The sequence below is a fragment of the Ambystoma mexicanum genome, chromosome 11, assembly GCF_040938575.1.
Source record: "Ambystoma mexicanum isolate Mex_15411 chromosome 11, UKY_AmexF1_1, whole genome shotgun sequence".
Taxonomy (NCBI): Eukaryota; Metazoa; Chordata; class Amphibia; order Caudata; family Ambystomatidae; genus Ambystoma; species Ambystoma mexicanum.
Genome location: NC_090934.1, coordinates 527,764,208 through 527,785,990, shown reverse-complemented (window position 1 = coordinate 527,785,990; position 21,783 = coordinate 527,764,208).

Sequence of the window (21,783 nt, the reverse complement as noted above, 5' to 3'; positions counted from 1 at the left end):
TTCTGGGGCCTGGGGCCTCAATACCTTCAACTCTCTCTTCCTAATTATCTTCCTTCTCAAGCTCTTCGCTCATCCACCTCAAACTCCCTCAGTGTCAGTTCCTTCTCCAAGCAAATAATTGGTGGCTGACCTCTTTCTTCAGCTGGAGCCTCCCTCTGGAACAGCCTCCCTGCCTCCCTGAAACCTGAGGAGAAACATCTCCGGTTCCGGAAGCACTTCCAGACCTACCCCTGTGCTTCTGCATTCTCTCCTGCTCTCCCCAGCTGAACTCCTGACTGAAACTGCACTGGTCACCTGGCTACCCTCTGATCTCGGGCCCAGATCCCCTGCCCCTGCCATCTTCACACCTGCACTGCTTCACAGGCAACCCCTGCAATTTTGGGCTGTTTCTGTATCCCTACAGTCCCCACCAGCTCCTGGCACTTGATGTCTGCTCTCTCCCCTGCACTTGCTACAAGCTGGCCACACTTTTTACCTATTGCTTTTATTTATTCTATTTATTTTTTACTGTTGAAACTATGTACTGCACTTCCCCTCCCCCTGGCTCTTTCCCCTTGCACACCTCCCCTGCACTTGCGCGATCTCACTGTCACCTGGCCTAGTAAGATCGTTGTCTCTGTCTACCCTCTGTTCCCCTCCCTTGCCTCGTTGCACCTTGAAACACTTGTCTATAGGCGCATTATAAATGCCATATCATATCATATCACGATTTCTCAACCTGTTTAGCGTATTATTTTCGAACCCCCTAAACGTGACATGCACAACTTCAGAGTCTGAAATATGTTAGCTGGAATGAATTCTGGAAAGCATATTGCTTCGACCCATCAAACTTCTACTGTATGCCATTTAAGGGCTCAGATTAATTTAAAAAGTATCTGCTTAATCCTTAGATTGAACTATGATGCTGATCCAAAAATTCACATGCAACATAATCCAAACTATTATCTAAATGCTTGCAGTGAGAGAATACGTATGCTCTACGTGTACAGGTTATTTCATTGAGAGGTTGGAATTATTCCATCACACGCCCTTCCATTTCTCATCCAGTAACTGATTTACTCATGGTTACCTACAATTTTATAATTTCAAAAATGCACGGCAGTTCAATTCTGGCAGGGCTGCCCCATCTCCAAAGTCAGATTTAGCCTATTGTCAGGACCTGAACTACGTTGATGTGACATCATCATAAAGAGCTCGCAAAAGCATCTGGACAGTACCATGAATAATCACATTTTCAGACGTATATCTAAAAACTGTGGGACAGGAGCTATCCTACAAGGTTCATACATCAATCAAGCATACATTTGTGGAGCAATGGCACACATCATTGCATGTATTCAAAGACATATAGCTCCTCACTCACGGTTTGTAATGAAAATATTGGTATCCAAAGGCATACAGAGCACTGAAGCATTACTTCATCATCATATGAGACATATTGTGGGGGGTTGGGGGGGAGGGAGTTAATGGCAGTGTGAGTTTAATATTGGCACTCAATGTGAGTGCAGTGTGAGTAGTCGATGTTGGTACAGTGTGGGTAATCATCCAGTGCAGTGAAGGCAGGCCAGCATGAGTCATGCAGTGTGGGTTATGCCATTTGAGTGTGGCAGTGAGAGCACAATTGTGCGTAGTGCTGTGTAGTTCAAGTGGGTAAAAACAGAATGGGTCTAATAAATGTGTGTGCTGTGTGAACCTTCCATAATTGCACAGTGAGCAGTGTACTTTGAGCAAAGAACAACCACTGCAATGTAAATAGTGTGCATGTAATGTTGATAGTACTAGTTATTTTTATTATTGTTATTATTATTATTATTATTATTATTATTTCTTTTTTAGCACAGACCTAGCTTCAAGAAGCAATGGAGTGCTTTAGAAAGGTATACACCAACACAGATACATAACGGAGTGCTTTACAGAGGTGTACAACATTACAGATCCATAATGCAGCGCTTTTCAATGGTAACAGAACAGATATACAGCAGGAGGTAGGATGCAGAAGAGCACAGAGTAGGGGGTACAGCTGTATCCGGTAGCGGGGAAGAGAGGCTGTGGGCGGCATCTAGCGAGTCATGTGGCGCGAGGACCAACGTGATGGCCTAGTTTTTGAGGAGGAGAAACTTCTTGAAGACGAGGGTCTTCAGTTCGTTTCTGAGTTGTAGGAGCGTGGTGGCGGGTCTAATGGCGATGGGGAGGAGGTTCGATAGTCTTGGGGAATAGGCAGAAAAGGCTTGTTTTCTGGTCCTTTCCTTTTTGCAGCAACAGATTTCAAGTCTGCTCATCTTGCTTCTGGTCGTGCGGTGTCCGCTGCAGATGCTGAGTTTCTCTGCGAGGTAGCTGGGTGACTTGAGGGCGATTGCCCTATATGTTATGGTATGAGTATTTCTATAGTGCAGACCATAACCAGCTAGGGCATCATGGAGATAGGGGGCAGAAAACTGTTAAGGGCAGTAGAAGACAGGGCCGGAAGCCAGGGTTTAGGCAGTGAACAGCAGGATTTAAGCAGGCGTTGGATGGCCAGATGATCGTCTCTGGAACGGAGCGAGAGAGGCAGACTGTTCCATGGTAGAGACGTTGCAACCGTGAAAGAGCGCCCCCATGTGGGAGCATTTGAACTGTGGTACCACAATGCAACAGGTAGCTGTAGAGAGATGAGGACGGGAGGGTATGTACCTCCTGAATTTGAGCTGCAGGTACTCCAGCCCTATTTTATAGATGGCCCTATGGACCAGACAAAGTGCCTTAAACTTGACCTATTTGACCACTGGGAGCCAATGCAAATTTCTAAGAATGAAGAACGGCAGAGATGGAACAAGAGAGCGGGGCCCCTATGGCCACCCGGGCCACCGATTTATGGATGAGCTGAAGACGTTGGAGAAGATATGCAGGTTGGCCAGGTAGAGGGAATAGCAGTAATCAATGAAGCTGGAAACAAGAGCCGAAACCTACAGAGGGCGGAGATGCAGTGGCAGGTAATGGAGGACTTTGAAAAGGGGGTGAGGTTTGCACTGGACGGCATTGCACAGCGCACTAAACTGGTCAGAAAGAGTGATGATGAGATCTATCATGTTCCTATTAACATCAACCAGACTTTTGTTGCCCTCAATAACTCAATGAATGTGTCAAATTAATGTATTTAATATATTTCTGCACCTCGAGGTCATTTCCAACACCTCCTCTGCTCTTTCCCAACTCTGCCGTTCACCAGGGAGGACCGCGGGCCATTTCCTGGCACCTTGAAGTTTTCTTTCCTCTGCTCGCTTGGCTCTGCTTTTCAAACACTCGTGGCTTCCCGAAAGCTTAGAAATCTTGCCTGGCTTTCTCTCGATCCTCTCAACTCTTGACCAGCCCATTGGCCTTCCAACTTTCACAGCCTGGTTGGCATCATTCTCATGCCCAGCCTTGCTCAAAGTGTACCTGTACACACCACCTTTTATTTTCACAGGGAGTATTAATAAGTAACAGGTATACATCATTAGAGCTATGTGCCAGACTCTGCCTGGCCTCATTACAGGGACATGGCCAATGGAAGTCAGGGATGCAATCCTTCTGACCTCATTCCTCATCTTCCTTCCTCACCATTGGGTGTTTCTACCCCAATCCCTGAGGACCCACTGCCCATGTGATCCTCCCTAGCTTGTCCACCCCCAGGGTAGGGATCCAAAAGGTATGGCCTTATCCGGGGCCACTTTAGTATGGGATTCCCGGGGACTAGGTTGTGAAAAAACCCTCTTGTTTTTCACAATATATAAAAAAGTCAAAATGAGTCAACTGTTCCAGATTGGTGTTTGTTTAGTTTGGTGTCACAGGTTGATGTATGATTAAAATAGCAGGTTTTGATTGGATGTTGAATCTTTATAGCAATGATTAAGTTGTTTCTGTTGTTTCTTGATTGAAAATGTTGTGTTGAATTTTGTTCTGTTTAACCTACATGCTTATTTACAGTCAGAGATGAAAAGGGTTACCATATAGCATTTTTTGTGCTTAATTCATGTGTTATTTACAGGTGGTCATGGAGAAATATCCTTGATTCAAAAATCATCATTGTATATAGTGTATTTGTTATGTTGCTTAATCCACAGTTTTATTTCAGGTATACCTCAAATGAAAGGTAAAATTAATGAGTTTGGTATATTTGGTTCTTAATCTGTCTTTGTCTCTTTTGATTTAGAGATTAATTATTGCCCCTCCAGAGCTTCTGGAGCTGGCCACCAGATTCTAGGACCTTGGAGTCTGCTAGATGAAAGGGAGTCCCAGGGACAAAACCCCAAGAACCGAAGAAGGGGGGAGAAGATGGTGAACACTGAAGGAAGCCCCGCTTGCAGAGGATGGAAGCTTGGTTCACATTAAAGAAATCACAGGCCTGATAGAAAGTTCTGTGTAAGGCTTGTGATGGCCTCCACCAAGTTAAGAGAACTGTTATCACACACTTGGTGTTGTGCATCATATCTTATTATTGTTTTGATTCATCAAAACAATTGAAAAATTGAAGGTGCAGCACTCATTTTGAGGGTAAGTAGTTTTTAAACACAAACATTTATTTCAATGGATTCATTTCTACGGTTGGACTGATGCAGCTACCCAGTCATAGAATAGAGACTGTGGACAATATGGACAGCACGGTTTTACAATTATTATTTTTTTCTAGAAAATAGACTATATATTACGTGCAATATGATTATTTATTGGCGAACAAAAAATGATCACTAAAGGAAATAATAGGAAAAGATGATGAAAAGAAAAGAATATGTATGAAAGAAAATAGAAAATCAGAAGATAAAGCATACAAAAACCTTAAAAAGCAAATACATTTCTTTTATTACAAAAATGTAAATTTGAGCTACATAAACATATGTGAATGGTTTTGCATAATATAATGTTCTGAAGTCAAAATATTAGAATTCCTTATTTTCTTACAATTTGTACGAGATCATTCATGTATTTTACATTTTGGCAAGTGTATTGTTTCTGTAGGAGGCCATAGGTAGGCCAGGTCTCAACAGAAACAAAGGGTGACTATGCAGGGAAAATGGGGCTCTGAATTTCAGATGGGGCAGCATTTTAGTAAACTCAGACTCTAACAGCAAGAGGTGTGAGACTCCGCTGAGCCTCTGATGTGAATCTGGTGTGAGTCAGTGCTGTGTGACAAAACAAAGCAAAAAGAAAAATGTGAACCTAGCTTTGCACAGTAGCCATACCGTATTATACTATACCACACCATGGTTCACTATAGACTGAGTTGCAATGGAGACTAATAGTTACTAATCATTAATCCCTAACACCCCTTATTTTCAAATGTTATCCCCACACTAATGTTAGAGGCAGCTAAGGCCATAGCTCATTGCTTAAAAGTATTGGTGCAGATTGTTAGTAAAAAATGGACTCATTTGATGAGATTTGCAAACAGAGGTCCTGCGATGTTGCCTGGAAAAATAAGCGTACAAAAGGTTCTTTTGCATGAAGATGTGAGCCAAGGAAAGTGAAAAGGCGTGTTGCTCAAAGTAGCCCCATTGATCATGTTCTGCTGCAGGTAGCCAGCATAGAGGAAGGTTACTTTTGTAAACAGTTTTACTGACCTGAATCTCGCTAGAAAGGTGGCAGGAAAAACATATGTTCTCTGGAAGTTTCCAGGAGGTTTGACTATTCAGAGGGGGAGGGAGGGTGAGTGACATGTGACATCACAGTCAGAGGCATGCATTTCTTACCCTTTCTGTAAGAAAACATACACTTTATGGGCAGATCATGGAGAGGCCTTAAAAAGGGAAGTGCAGAGAGAAGCTTGGAGGATCGGACTGTGTTTGCTCACTGTGGCTGGCTGGCTGTCTCACGGAAGAGTTTGCTGAGCTATTCCTGCCGAGAATGGGAGAAAAGCAGATAAGAATGTTTTTCCATGTGAGGGCACTTTCCAGGCAGCCCGTGATAGGAGTGATTCTCAACAGCCGAACTGAGAGGGAATCCCAGCCTTGCTAAGTCTGTGAGCACACTGAACCAAGCATTCTTTAGGTCAGAACAAAGTATAAGTGAGGTGCATGGTATGATTGCCTTGTGAGTGCATTTTATGAGCTGCAGGAAAATGTGGGTCATTTCATATGTGGGTTCTTCAAATCAAATTAAGGTGTTATGCTGCCAAGTCAACTGATAAGTTTCAAGGTTAGAAATTATAGTGTTCTGCCAACTATCGCAAAACAGCTAATTGAAGTACATTGTAAAACAAAGTGCTTTATCACAGGGAAAACATTACTATGAAATGTGATCACAGTTATGCCTTGGCCTGAATAATCGAATCTGTTGTTGCAGAAAAGGGGAAACAAGAGATTGGGATGTGCATTTTCATTTTTGAAATACAGTGAATGTCATGTTAACAAAAGACTTATTGCATTGCATTGCGCATGTTGTTTTGTACTACTCATAAATCCTAATTACTTATAAAATATATAAAATGAATTGGATCAGTTTGGTATATTTTATGCGTGCTCTGGTTACTCATGGTAGCATGAAGAAGGTATTTTTATTATCACATGTGGCAAAAAGCAAGGTAAGACAAAACACTCTGAACTGGGGCAAATCATAAAGAGCTGGTTGCCCATATTACAGTCTTCAGGTGATCTGATAAGTCTTTGCAGGGATTCTACCACCAATAATTTTACCACCAAAATGAATAATTACGTCCTAGTGTACACCAAGTCTGGTCTTCAGCTTGCAGATCATGATCCCAATATAAGAATAAGACCAGGTAGTCCTGTGGCTCTGAGATCCACAAAATACCCCAACAGACTCCAGTCGCTACCCCGACCCTCTTCAGTGGTAGGCAGAGGACAAGGCTATTGTTCCATCTACTTCCACTCAGGTAGGTGCACTGCCTGCGGTGTCAAAAACAAAGGCAGGTCCTCCCTGAGGCTCATCCCCTATTCAGTTTTATCAATATGCTTGATGAAGACCTCTCAATCTTCTAGTACAGGGTGCTTTCAGCAACTGTTCCTTCATGTCACATTAGCTCTTCCTGCAGAAGTTACATGCTCCCCAGCTCCACCATGTCTGTGACTCTGTGTCAACCTCAATCAGAGATTATGCCTCCCCTGCCTCAGATGGACTCTCCACTAGTGGCCCTTCTTCCCAAGCATATATATTCAAAGGGCCCCCCATTGGCAGTCCTGTCTCATCCTGCACTCTCCATCTTTCTCCTGAGGCTACCCCCAATGCCTTAGCCTCCTCAGCCAACTCAGATGTCACTAATGTGTGGTGCAGTCAAGCTAGTGCTAAAAACAGCATAATGTTTCCACAATTCTAATCAATCACAGAGACTTTCCCTCCATCAAGGACAAAGGATGTCCTACTCCCCTTCCCCTACCCACTTAACTCCAATCAATGTGAGAGTGCAATTTCCTTTCTTACAAGAACTGGAAATTTGAACAACTAGAGAATCAGAGAACCAAAAACACTCAGAGAACAACAACCAAGGAACAAGACAAAAAACCTGCAGTACTACAAACACTAGAAGAATGACAAAGCTGCAAAACAAACACTGGCAAGACAATGACAACAACAAACATACGGTGGGACTCTGAAACACTAAAAATATGTTCCTGTTATTTTGGGGGGGTCGGAAAAGTAACATATGTTTTGGTTGTATCAAGGGGCTCAAAAGGCAAAAAGGGACAAGAGGAAATTACAATTTTCTTTTACTTTTTATGGTGGTAGTAAACTATTAGAACACCAAACAAACACTAAGTATACAAATGGACACATACATAGACATACACATGCTTCAAACAGCAATCTACACAAAAACAACCACCAAAGTCCAAACACTGCTCTTAGAATTTCTCAAAATGCTTCTCTTACAATAATGATCCTGCCCCATATAACACTTCTCCTCTCAGCCTATGTACACCTAAAAAGGAACAAGAAGTGTGCTGGGTCTTTTATAGAGCTTTGAACTTCCACATTGAAATTCAAAGGAATCCGACTGACTAAACAAGCTCAACAAATCAACCTGACAGGACTCAAGTTGGCTCAATGTATTTGACAATTATGATTTAAAACAAGCTATGGGGGCCCTGATGATTGCAGCATGAATCAATTGGATAGAAACAGAAACCCAGTTTGAGTTTTACCTGGCGTTTTACTGGAACCAAAACCCATCACACACTCGCACCAAACAGATTTAAGGGCTCAGCTAAATTGCATTTTTAGTAAGTTTGTCCAAGCTTACCCATAACATATAATAAATCTAAAATCTTACCAGGAACAGACTTCTGTCTTTCATCAGGGGTATACTGTGATAGACAGGGACATACCAGAGGTTGTTGGGTTGTCTGCTTATTTTAGGTTACAAAGCATTGATTGGAAAAGTCAGGGAAGCTGACTTGTTTGAAAGAAGGCTATTGAGAAGAAATGAGTTTATGAGGAGTGCTTAAATCTGCGTGAGTTAGCTACCAACCTCAGTGCTTTAGGGACATGCTTCCAGTTTATAGTGTCTTTGAACAAAAAGGTGCTACCCATTGTTTGAGTGTCTCAATCATAGGCAGAACAAGCAGGTTCTTGTTTATTAATCCTAGGCTTCTGCAGGGCTAGGGGCAAGGAGGGCAGGGATAGGATGTAGCTCTACAATTGAGATCACATGGTGAGTCAAGAACAGGATTTTTAGTAAGATGCAGTATTGAATGGGTAGACATCACAGTCTTTTAGGCTGGTTGTGGTGGAATTGTGTGTGTTAAACCCAGAAGCAGTTTTGCTGCCTGTTTTTGCACTAGGTGAAGCTCATGAATTTGAAGTTTATGTTGTCCTTAATGGATGCTATTAAAGTAGTATAAAGTTGACGGAACCAGTGGTCTGGCTAGTTACACCTTTTGTGCCATATCGATATAGGGGCTCATTATTCTGAGTGTATAGCGGCCATGTAGTTATGGTTAAGTTGCTAAACCCATAGGAAGAGCAAGTATATGGCCCACTCTGAATTATTTTGCAAAGTTTGGTGAGGTTTGGCCAAGGGGGGGGGGCACAGTTATAGGGGGGGTCCCAAAATTTCTTTTTTTTCCATAGACTGAATGGGGAAAACAATTTGCTCACACCTACAGCCAAAACCGCTGGATGGATTTTCACCAAATTTGCGGCAGGAGCAGCGGCTTGGTCCCAAAAGCCTGCTTTTGTAAATTTGGTAAAAATCTGTCGAGTAGTTTTTTTTAAAAATGACCAAAAAGTAGGTCCCAAAAAATTAGTGATATCTATGTCCGCTCCGCGGACACACTTCCCTGTTCGCTCCGCAGACAGGACACCGATTGGTTAATCGGCTTGCGTCATGTCTGCAGACAGTTCGGATGTTCGCGAACATTCCTGAAAATTTCACGAACACCTCAGCATTACAGGGTTGGTGAAATGCAGTTCTTGGATGGCTTATAACTTTGGCGCCACTTAATCGAACTACATGAGATTTTGTACATATATTTCTGACCTGATTCTGAGTGAGAATCCAAAGTTTGGTGGGATTCTGTCATGAGGGGGCAAAATTAGAGGGGGGGTCCCAAAATAATGAAAAGGCTTATAAATGAGGTGCTATTTGACGAATCTACACTTCATTTGGCAAACTGATAATAGATCAAGATATACATCAATGACACTTGTGATGTAATCTTTGAAGTCCTGGGTCTTAGCAGTGCACGGTGGCGGCGTGAGTTATGGTTGTTTAGCTTACCATAACTGGCGAATTTCTGGGGGTTTTCGATTTTACTTAACCATAAACCATAACGTCCCATTAACAATTTTTTTTCTTTGAATTTCAAAGGTTTTTATTAGTGCAATTTAACCATAACGTCCCCTTAACAAAGTTTTTTTCATTGAATATATATATATATATATATATATATATATATATATATATATATATATATATATATATATATATATAAATGGTATTTTCAGATGACTTCCTAATTCTCTGAGGTAAAATACATTGGTTCAGCAAATGTGATAACTAAATTCTTTGATGTTTTGCCTCTACCGTTGAAAAGTTGAAAAGGTAGATTGTAGGGTGACATATCATTGAAATTAAGAATGTTAGTCTTGCAAGTGCTAAGAAACATGTTATCGTCAGACATTCACTTCTAAATTGTAATGAGGCAATGAAATACATTTAGGACTTTTAAATAGTTTTAATCAGAGTAAATTCTATTTGCTTCTCATCTGCATCGTGTTGAAACGATTCTAAGAATTGGTACAACAGGGAGGATAGAGGTTGGATAAAGATGTTAAATCGGATAGGAGTGAGAATAACATTGTGTAGAACCCCTATTTGCAGGTATTATGGTCTGCATCAGACCTCTCCCGGTTACACTGAGATTCTGTGTCAATGAGGTAGGGTGTCATCCAAGCAATGATTGCTCCATTGAAGACACCATTGTAGTGCAGTGTGTTAGGTAAAAAAGTGCAGTCGACTCTACCATAGACTGTTGTCTTTCTGAAAAAGCCTGACTGGTATTCCAGTGCTTTGGCCAAGAAGGGGGTTGTAGCAGAAGGCCATTAGTTGTCCAATATGTAAGATTATATTGCTTATTTCCGAAAAGGTGGAGAGACCAAGGTTTGTTCAAACATTTGTAGTATGACCCCAGAGGTTATGGAAGCCTTGATGATATTAGCTAGGACAGTGCACTCCTTGAATGAAGTAGATTTGAACATTTTAGTAATGTGTTCAGCTGAGCATTGGTTGAATCAAACGTGGGTGTCCTTTCACAAAAAATCCTCTGTGCTCGATAACTTTTAGAATTGGAAGTTACTTTTAATAGTAGTTTTAATGTTTTTTATATATCACCCATATAGTCTAATGCTTTCTTATCTGTCAGAAGTTGTGATCATTATTTGACATACAAAATGTAGCTCATTTCCCTGAAAATGTGAAAGATGATGAGGTATGCTCAAGTACTAGGCCTAATGGTTGGTTATTAAAGAAATGCTTCTTTTGCCTGTTGGCCAGTGCTTCATAGCCTTCAGTATAGATTTTGAAAAGGATGTTGTCATTCTCAGGTTTCGCTCTTTGCTTTTATTTCTCCAGATGTCGTGTTTTCCTTTTTTTAGTGAATTGAGGTGATCATCAAACCATTTGTTAATGGTGTCATCAAACCATTTGCTAACCTTTTTTTGTGGAAGGGGTAACTTTTCCTCATACTAGTGTCAAAATTTCATGTGTTCGAGTACTTTATAGCTCATGATCTATCAATAGTTGCTCATATTTAGCCGAAGCAGAACTGTTATGTTGGTTAGGATCAATTGTGAAGTGGAAATTAATGTGGTTCATTTGTTTCATAGCTCTAGCAAGTTCAGAGTGAATTACTCTGGTTCTTTCAATCTCTGTTTTGACATAGTGTGGCAAGTGCTCTAAGTCAATTGGTGTTGAAAGGAAAGCAACCCAAAAACCACCCGTAAAAATCATCCAAAGCAACCAAATAATCACTGCACCACTTTGCAATGGAAAACATGTTTCGTGCATAAAGGTCTCCTATGGTCCCGTCGAGCCGGAGTGACATGGAGCTCATTTTATCTCAAGACTTTACCTCTTTTATAGCAGGGAAACCACACATGAACAATGCTATGAATAATAATGAGTACAACATAATCCCTCCACCCTAATTGTCCATCACGCATAGAACATGCTAATCCCCCCTATTTTCCCTGGACCAATTGTCCACATCTAATCTAAATCCATTCCCCTTAACGCATGGTCCCCTACATCGTCATGATCAAATACAAGTACATGATTGGTGGCTTCCCGTTATTGATATATTCATAAATTGAGACCATCACATAAAGTGCACATCCCTGTTCCAGACGCGATCAAAGTAAACTGGTGAGGCCAACTGTGCACTAATAGATAATAGGCCTTCTCATCAACCCAGACTCCATGGGGCACACAACCTGCCTCCCCGACCATGTACTTAATTTACTGGCATCACCTCTGCTCCTGTTATCCCAAATTTCAGAACGTTCCAGGCACAGCTCCCCATTATCTCCTTCATTACTGGTGCCCAGTAATGACGTGACCAGGGCACCACTCTTGAGTCCGAATTTCAGGGATTTATTTGCTTTTGGTTGTGTGTTTACTGGTTATTTATATGGGAGGACTGTCCATTGGGGAGGGCAGTACTGCTCTAGTTCTTCATCTTGCCAATTGGCATCATAAAACCTTATGCCCTGTTCTCATGAATTTATCCTGCAAAGGGTGCATATCTACCAACACACATTTCATTCCCACCCTATTCAAACCCTGCAGCTGAACACAATGAGCAGTTATCTGTGTACCAAGGTGAAAGGGGCCCCTAGGGTTCCCTCGCGATATGGAAACAAGGCAATAACCATACACAAAAAGATGCGCCAGACACGAGGTTCAAATTCCCAATGCTAGGGTTTATTGCAAGCAAAATAGTCCCAATTGGCCAATTCTGGTCTCACACCCCGCGACGTGTATTTTCTAGACCTCGAGGGACACAAGTGAGCGAATTACGTACATCAGTTACATATATACAAAATGCATATCATACAATCAGCTATGTCATGTTTAACACCCCCCTTTATTAAGTTTCTTTGAACTCGGGATGATGATGGACATTTCCGACGGGTATGACAATTATGACACTTTCGATGTCTATTCTAGTAACAATGTGCAATTAGAAAGTGCGGAGGCATCTTTTAGTTGTTGAACAGAACACGGTGGTTCTGTTCTTGGAAGCAAGCTGCACACGGGGGAAGAGCAACATTCCAAGCTTTGCTATCTATGAGGTACTATTCGTGTCCTGGGAGCCGACACGCTCGAAAGGGTTTTGCGAAGGGGGGCCGTAAGAAGAGCATAATTCAAGCCTTTAGCTGTTTTATTCTAACATATTCTACCACAGTACGAGACTGGCTGGCAGCTGTGAAATGATTAAATGCCCTGCAGCTCTCCCTCAAGGCTACAGAGAGGGAGCGTGGGCATTCCTTTCTGGGCTACTCATGAGGAGTTTCAACAAACTCCTCAGTCCCGCGACCTTGCCCTTTCATATTCAGACAACAATGTTAACAGTTGAGCAGAGTAAGCAGAATTCACAAGAATTGCAAGCTGCAAAGCAGTTTAGACAGAAAGCAAATGAGCAATGGTTAACAAGCAAAATGGCGATTCTTGCTACGTTTAAAATGGCCGCTTGCTGGTCAAGCATAGCAGTCTGTATTTCTATAATTCTGTGCATAAGACGGTTGGCCTTCGGCCATCAAGTTACGTCTGTCATTCAAATGAAGGGTATTCACTTTTCCAGATTGACAAACCCTCCTTTTGGCCGTATGCCAAACGTCTTATTCATTTAGTGTATCCTCCTCTGATGAGGATAAGTCTGGGGTATCTATGTCTAAACCTTTCATGTTATCATAAGCATCATCTTCATCATAAATGTCTATAGCCATGAATTGTTTTACTGTTTTTGTTTCATCAGTGTCTCTGTTATTCCGGCCATGCGTTTGTTTTCCTCTCGACACCATGTGCATACATCCCTTAGTACATCCATCAGTTATTTCAGTGCAAACTATTGGTAAGCATTGTATGCAACAGCAACATGTTATGAATATACCAAGTACCACCATTAGTATCGAAATTAACTTCCATCCCCAGGACCGCAACAGTCCCCACAACCAGGATACTATCCCCCAAAGTACCAGTGATTACATGAACCAGGCTTTCAGTAGCTGCTTTTGGCAAAAGTGTTTCTAATGGGTGCACGGACTCCAGGAACCATAGTGTAATAGCTGTTATTGTTGGTACTACCATACGTAAGAAACACAGGACCAATGTCCAAATCAGTACCTTATTCCTTTTGCCATGCTTTTTCCCTAAATTTACAGTCTCTAAAACTATCATCTTTTCAGCAGGGGTGCAGGAGGAGGCTGAAACCGGTCTTGATTTGTTCTTCATCGTCCTTCTTCTTGCTGGCAAAGTTCGTCGCAAATGTCTCTCGTTCTTAATGCCAGAAAAGTTCAACCGAAATGTCACAGTTCAATTCTGCCAGCCCTTTCACAGCCTAGATCACTTATCCACTCCGAGCAAGATTAGTTCTTTTTCCCACTGCTCAGACGATTTCTGAACAGTTCTTTATTGACAGAGTACTATGTGCATCCAGCTTGTCCCGCTCTGGCTTAGGACACATGTACTCCGTCTGCCTCAGTACTTATGTGCGTCCAGCTTGTCCTGCTCTGGCTCCTAACACATGTACTCTATTATAAGCGCACCGAGGAGCCGTGAGTCTTGAATTGTCCGACTTGCACAACTCTCACACTTCTCTCCTCTACGCCCCTGGTTCCTACTCCGTCCGTGAGTGGAACCAAAGGCAAAAGAAAAGCACGAAAGATCTGTGGATCACTTTGCCTGTCGAGGCCGCAAATTATACTGCTTCACTCCTGGTATTGTATGATCCGTGAATAGTGCCGTTGCACTTCCAGTATCAGGGTCAGTGTCAGCCTGCGGCACAATGATGGGTAGCGATGAGCGCCGTGGCAATTATGTAGTTTCTTTCTTTGGCTTTGGTGCGTTTGCAGAGACTGGTGGGCGCCAAAGGGGTACACGCGAATGTTTCTGCTCATGTTTGAGATACAGAGTTTGTGTCGCTCGGCGGTGATGTTGTTTCTGCTGCGCAACGTTGGGGCACTTTTCGCCCTTTCCCCTTCCTGGCAGCCTCCTCAGGCTCTGTTTCGAGTTTCACTTCTCGCTCAGGCTTTGTTTCAAGTTTCACTTCTCGCTCAGGCTGATGCTGTGGCAGTGGATTGGCAACAGTTTCTTTCGTTTCCGAGACCGTTTCCTTTCTCTGGTCGTCGGAAGTTGTCAGCAATCCTGGGAATCTTTTGGCATGTGTCGCCAAAAGTACTTGGTAGGGGCCGCGCCACCTGGGTGCTAATGCTGTCTTCCGCTCAAAGTTCTTGATCAGGACCCAACTTCCAGGCTCCAGCGAGTGCCCCGGTCTGGTGTATCGCACTGGTAACGCCTCCTGTACCTGCTGATGAATCAAACGCAACTTCTGCATTAAAAGGTCACAGTACGTGCTTAACACAGGATGCTCGACCTCACATAATTTTTTGGGCTGCGGTGCGCACCATACATTTGCCGGTCTCCCCATTATAATTTCATAGGGGGAGAGCCCAGTTTTAGCCTGCACAGACGTGCGCATGCACAATAGCGCTAGGGGTAATGCATCCACCCAACTCAACTTGCTCCCAGCACAGATTTTGGCTATCTTTGACTTTAATATACCGGTATGTCTCTCAACAAGCCCGGCAGAACTGGGATGCCTGGAACTGTGGAATCGTTTCTCTATCTGTAGACCTGCACAGATCTGTAGTACTACTGCGCCCACAAAGTGTGGGCCGTTGTCTGACCACAGGACACGGGGCAACCCAAACCGGGAGAAATACTCTTTCAACATTACTTTTGCCGTTGACATGGCAGTACAGTCTTTTAAAGGATATGCCTCCACCCACTTGCTAAAGGCACAAATCACCACTAACACATATTTGTAGTTCTGGCACCTTTCCATTTCTATGAAATCAAAATGGATCACCTCAAATGGCATAGAGGGTGGGCCAAAACTACCTACTGGAGTCACGGTTCCCTTCCCTACATTGTGTTGAAGGCACGTTATACAATTCTGCACTAGCCTTTCTGCATTCTTTTTTATGTGCTCATTTTTCCATACTGTGGATAAATGCTGTACCATCTTCTTCGCGCAAATGTGGGTAGGGCTATGCACCATTGTAACCATTGCGGTCACGTAACAATTTGGCAACATCCAGTTCTTTGTTTCCTTGTCCACCCAACATCCTTCCAAATCTAACTCAGCAGAGCCCTCAGCCCACCCCTGAATCTCTTCGGTCGTGGCCTCAGCCTGCATTTCTTTGACTGTGGCAACTCCATTCTCTATCATAAAAGGTACTTCCTCTGTTTGTACTGTCATCATTCTAGTACTCAAATCAGTGGCTGTTTGTTTCGCAATCCTGTCTGCAAATGCGTTTCCCTCTCCCAGTTTGCATGTTACTTTTTTATGCGCCTCGCATTTCACTATAGCTAAGCGCTTTGGAAACGTAAGTGCAGACAACAATCGCACAATCAAAGGGCCATGCTGAATCCTGGCCCCATGTGATGTCAAGAAGCCCCTGTCAGCCCAGAGTCGGCCAAAGTTATGAACCACGCCAAAGGCGTACTGGCTGTCAGTATAAATATTCACGTTCAAATTCTCAGAGAGTTCACAGGCTCGGGTCAGTGCTATTATTTCTGCCGCTTGTGCTGAATTATATGGAATTCTTTTACTTTCCACAACACTCTCTAGGGTAGTAATTGCATATGCGGCAGTTGACGTGCCATCTGATAATTTAAAACAAGAGCCGTCACAAAACAACTCCCCATCTGGCTCTTTCTGCGGGATGTCGCTCAAGTCAATTCTTCCCTTTGTTTCTTCTTCAGTGACCATTAAACAATCATGGGGTGGTGATTTGCTGTCACCAATTTCTGCTATGGGCAGCGGCATTAATTCTGCAGGATTCAATGCGCTACACCTCATAATTTGGATGTGGGGTGCAAACAAGATGAGCTCATATCTTGTTAGTCTAGCAGAGGTGAGGTGTTGCGTCTGTGTTCTATTTAATAGAACGTCTATAGCATGTGGCACCATCAGAATGAAAGTGTGCCCCAATACCATTCCTTCCGTTAGTTTCACGGACGCAGCAGCCGCTGCGACGGATCGCAAACATCGTGGTAGTGCGTGCGCTACAGGGTCCAGCGCGGAAGAATAATAGCCGCACGGCCTATTTCTTCCACCTTGTTCCTGTGTCAAAACCGCCAATGCACATCCTTCACTCTCACTCACAATTAGTCTAAAGATCTTTTTATAGTTAGGAGTGCCTAAAACTGGCGCAGCACACAATGCAGCTTTCAATTGCTCAAACGCTTTCTGACATTCCTCATCCCACTGTAAAGGCATCACTGCATCCTTTTTAGTTAATTTTATCATCGGCTTCACAATCAACGCACAATTACTGATCCACTGCCGACAATAAGAGGCCATGCCTATTACAGCTCTCACTCCTTTTTGAGTTTTTGGAATAGGCATGCTAGAAATATTTTCTATGCGTCCTGGTGTTAATCTTCTCCCTTCTTTCGAAAGTAGGTAACCCAAATAAGACACCTCCTTTTGATTTTACTGGAATTTCTTCAAACGTGCCTTGTGACCATGGGTCGCTAGGTGTGTCAATAGTAATATAGTACTTTCTTTGCAGATCTCTTTTGTGTCAGCAGCTAGTAACAAGTCATCTATGTACTGCAAGAGTACGCAACCTTTGGGTAATTCTAGCATGTCTAGCTGCTCTTTTAGCGCTCTGCTGTAAATACTCGGGCTTTCTGTGTATCCTTGTGGAATGCGTGTGAATGTGAATGATCGACCTCCTAGAGTGAACGCGAACAGGTATCTACTGCTTTTACCCACTGGAATGCTAAAGAACGCGTTCTTCAAATCAACTACACTAAAGTATTCTGCAGTGGCCGGTATCATTGTCAGTATTGTTGTGACATCTGGGACCAAAGGGAATTGTGGGTCTACCACTTTGTTTAATGCGCGCAGATCAATTACGAAACAATATGGTACTTCATTGCCTTCTTTCTTGTAAACTGGAAGAATCAGGCTGTTGCACGTGCTACCTGCAATTTCTACAACCACCCCCAATCTCACCAAGTCAGTAACAATACTCTTTAATCCCTTCTCACCTTCAACAGAAATTTTAGACTGGGGAATTCGTGGTAATCTAACACCTTCTTTCAAAGTTATTTTTGCTGGCTCTATTTTCAAGCATCCTACATTGTTATCATGCATTGCCCACAGACAGGTTGGTACTCTACTTAGCTCTTCTGGTAACGCTTTTGACATAAATTCCGTCACCGGTGCAAAGTGAGGCCACATCGTGAGGAACACCCCGTCTGCCGTACAATGTATAACTGCCTCCTATTTTCTCAACAAATTTAATCCTAGCAAGTTCTCCCCACAATTTTCTGTCAAAAGAAATGGACATTGTTCCGTAAATGGTCCTATTGTAATTGGGACAGCTTCGGACATGGGGTTAATTACTAGTGTACCTGTGAACCCTACAGAAACATTCTTTTGCCCCGACAGTGGGATCTCCGGAACCAAGTGGTGGTCTATCGAACACTTTTGTGCCCCTGTATCTACACGGAAACGGTGCTCCTTATTCCTGACTCTCATTTCTACATAGGGTCCTCTCTGATTCACGGGAATAGACACTGGTTCCGACCCCTGCCGTGGGCTGTCCTATTGCGAAAATAACACATCGTCCGACGTGTAGTCACCGCTGCTGCTATAATACGTGTTTGGCTGTGTATCAAAAATATTCCCATTTCCCCCTCAGTGTCCTCCACTCTGATCATTTCTCTGTTGGCCCTGCCCGCCCTGATTTTGGTTCGGAACACTTTGGTTCAAGGCCTGGTTCTGTTGAGCTTGGTTTTGACCATAGGATTGGTTTTGAGTACCTCCATTGGTATATCCCTGCTGCTGCTGCATGCTATTTCTGCTTGGGCCATTTGACCCCTGATGTCCTCTATGAGGCCTTCTCTGGCCAAATCCACCTCTTTTCTGTAGGTGCGGGCATTGCTCTCGCCAGTGTCCTTCCTCCTTACAGTACGCACATTGATTTAATCCCAATGACACCCCGTGCATATTATTCAAATTTCCTCTGCTTTGCGCATTTCCTCTACCTCTATTGTATCCAATTACCTGCTGCAGTAACACTCCTACTATCGTTTGCATCGCTTCTTTTCTCATCTCCAATGGGTACCCATTACACATCTCACTTACTTCCTTCACTGAAGTTCTTTTGTTCGACATCCATCGCATTGTTTCCCCCACCCATGCCTGCAATCTTTGTTTATCACCTATTTGTCCCGGTGCCGGCAAATGCTTTGCACCACCTGAAAAAACTCTTGCATATACAACCTCGATTGCTGGGCTTGACCCCTGGGGTACCCAAGGACCGTGTGTCCTCATTGTGTTGGCACCGCCCGCGGCTGCACGACTACATGCCCCCTTTGACGTGATGTCTCAGGCACATCAGTGACTGGTGTGGAGGGTGACCGTGCGTCCCGATCCACCATGGGCGGAGGTACCAAGACTGTCTAACCACTCAGTGCAGGTATCGCGGACAGAGGATTGTCCACATCAGAATCACTCACCCCTGACATATGGACCTGATGCTCATCCAACTCAACATGGTCGTCAGAGTGTTCTTCAGGGCTGGACTCATAGGCAGCCAAAGACAAGATGGACTGTAGCACTTGGTGGTTTTCGTGGCCTACCACCCCACGACCCCCACTTGTGCCGGGTTGTTGTAGTGAGAACAACCCTGTGCCTGGCATGACAATGCCTTCCTCTGGCTCCATTGCGTCATCATCTGAAAAATAGAGAGAAGAAAGGTCACTACACATGTTAGAAGCACACAACACACACACACACACCGACAACAAACACATCAGGCAGACATGTGACACACAAAATAGAACCTGGCATGCATTCTGGGTCAACTTGAATTTGCTTCTGTGATTAGACCTGTTGAAAGGTGGCAGTTTGCACTGAAGTGGTTCTATGCAGTGCAGCGAATATGTATGTTACTCACTAACTACATGTACAAGGACTCCATGGTGTGTGTCAGAAAATGTGAAGGCAGTGCAAGGTCAACTTCAGGCATCATGTGCAATGTGCATTCAATGGGTAGCATATCTACAAGCAAAGCACCCCTCCACCCAAGTGCAAAAGCAGGGATGCCTAGCATGGTATAAAAAGGCTGAGCCTAGACCTGTGTATTGACAGACAGTGTTGACTAGCATCAACAGCTTCATGTGAGTCAAGTGACAACACTGCAAATTATGATGGGACAGTAAGCAGGACACGTGTGAAGAAGACACTACACCAGTTGGACAGAGTCATTGGCCTTTAAACAGGCTGAGGCCTGTGACCCTCACAGATTGTCAGACCTTAAACATGTGTGCAATGCAGTACTCAGACACAGTTGACATGGGAAGGCAGATGAAATGCCATGCAATTTAGGTCATCCTGGACTTGTATTACAGTCATCATCCAGTCATGGACACATATGGGCATGCATGGAATGTACATGGAGCATGAATGGGCACTCATGTCCCTGCAGGGCATCTGACCTCTGCACAGTCCAAGTGAGACACCCTGCATCAAGTACTAAGGATGTACCACAATGGATATGTCTGGCAGATTGGCCGCTGGATGTTAGCATGTACGCAGGCGGCATGAACAGGGAAGTACCCAACGGCAATATTGTAGCAGGCCAGTGCTAATGTGGAATTGGGGTGCAGAGCAGGGGGTTGAGGGGCAAGGGAGCATGCCTACATTGGGTACCCCCTTGCAGTCAGAGTACACATGCACGTCAGTCATGCTATGCATAGTTCCTGGGCTGAGAGGAAGCTCACCCCACGCTACATGCATAAGTGCCAGTGAGCTGGAACATGGACCGGAGGGGCAAACTGGTAACCAGCATGTGATGTAGGATGCAAAAGTGGTGATGTGGACATTCCCCGTCTGCTCCACATGTCCACCATCCAGCAGAGTAGACATGCATCAGGGAAGCATTGCATTACTCACACATCATAACCATGTACACGTGACATGTAGTGGCAGTCATGCACATCACATCACACAAGTAAAACACACACGTCCTCCACAAACACGCATCAACACTCACTGGACTGTGCATTAAAGTCCGGCATCTCTCCCACTCCTTCGACCGATTCTGATGGTATGAACTCCTCAACGAGTGACTCATGCGGAGTGAGGTCTTCCTCCTCCGGTGCAGGCCCACCGCCAGTCACCAGAGTCAAGTTGTCATTTGAGGCACGCTTAGCCTTAGCGCTGCGTTTGAGGTCATTCCAATGCTTTTTGCACTCTTGCGCCGTGCGCGCCTCATGGCCGAATGCAATCACATGTTCCGCAACTTGCTTCCAGTGGGTATCACTGTGGGCAGCCGTAGTCTGACAATTGGCACCCACTGGAATGTCATGGCTGTGGTCCCGCACATAGTCCACAAGGTAGTCCAGTTCCTGGTTGCAGAAAGGCTTCTTCCCCGATGTGCAGGAGGTCGTGGCTGTGTGTGGGGTCCCAGCCTGTGCTGCAGGTGCAACCTTCCTCCTCTTGGATTGTGGCGCAGACCCTGTCTGGCTGATGCTGCCCTGATCAGCATGGCCAGTGGAACCGGTGGATTGAGCCAAGGGAGTGGCAGGTGGAGGGACGACCAAAGGCCTGACTTGCATCAGTGGCAGCTGGGTGGCCTCAAATGGACCCTGCGCAGCAACATCCGCTGTGGTAGGGTCATTGACCGCGACTGTCCTGGTTGGCAGACTCACAACCGGGGAGTTGTTGGGTGCATCTGCACCTGCACTTGCCAACACCTGGCTGTTCGGGGCAGCAGATGACATTACTCCCCCAGGGAAACGTGTCTTGGTCAGGGCAGCCCTGCGTGCCCCTACGGTTTCCCTCCGGGTCTGTTGGAAATCTTCCAAGGGCTCTTCATTTGCCAATGCAGCCTGCGCTGGCAGACCCTGAGCCTGGGTGGTGGTGTCCACAGCTGCACCTGCAGCTACCACTACGCTTGGGCCTGTGGCAGTCGATGAAACGGACTGCCGGGTCACATGGGCACCAGTGCCAGATGCAGAAGCTCCATCTCCCAGAACCACAGCGGGTGGTGGCATGACTGCACCGACAC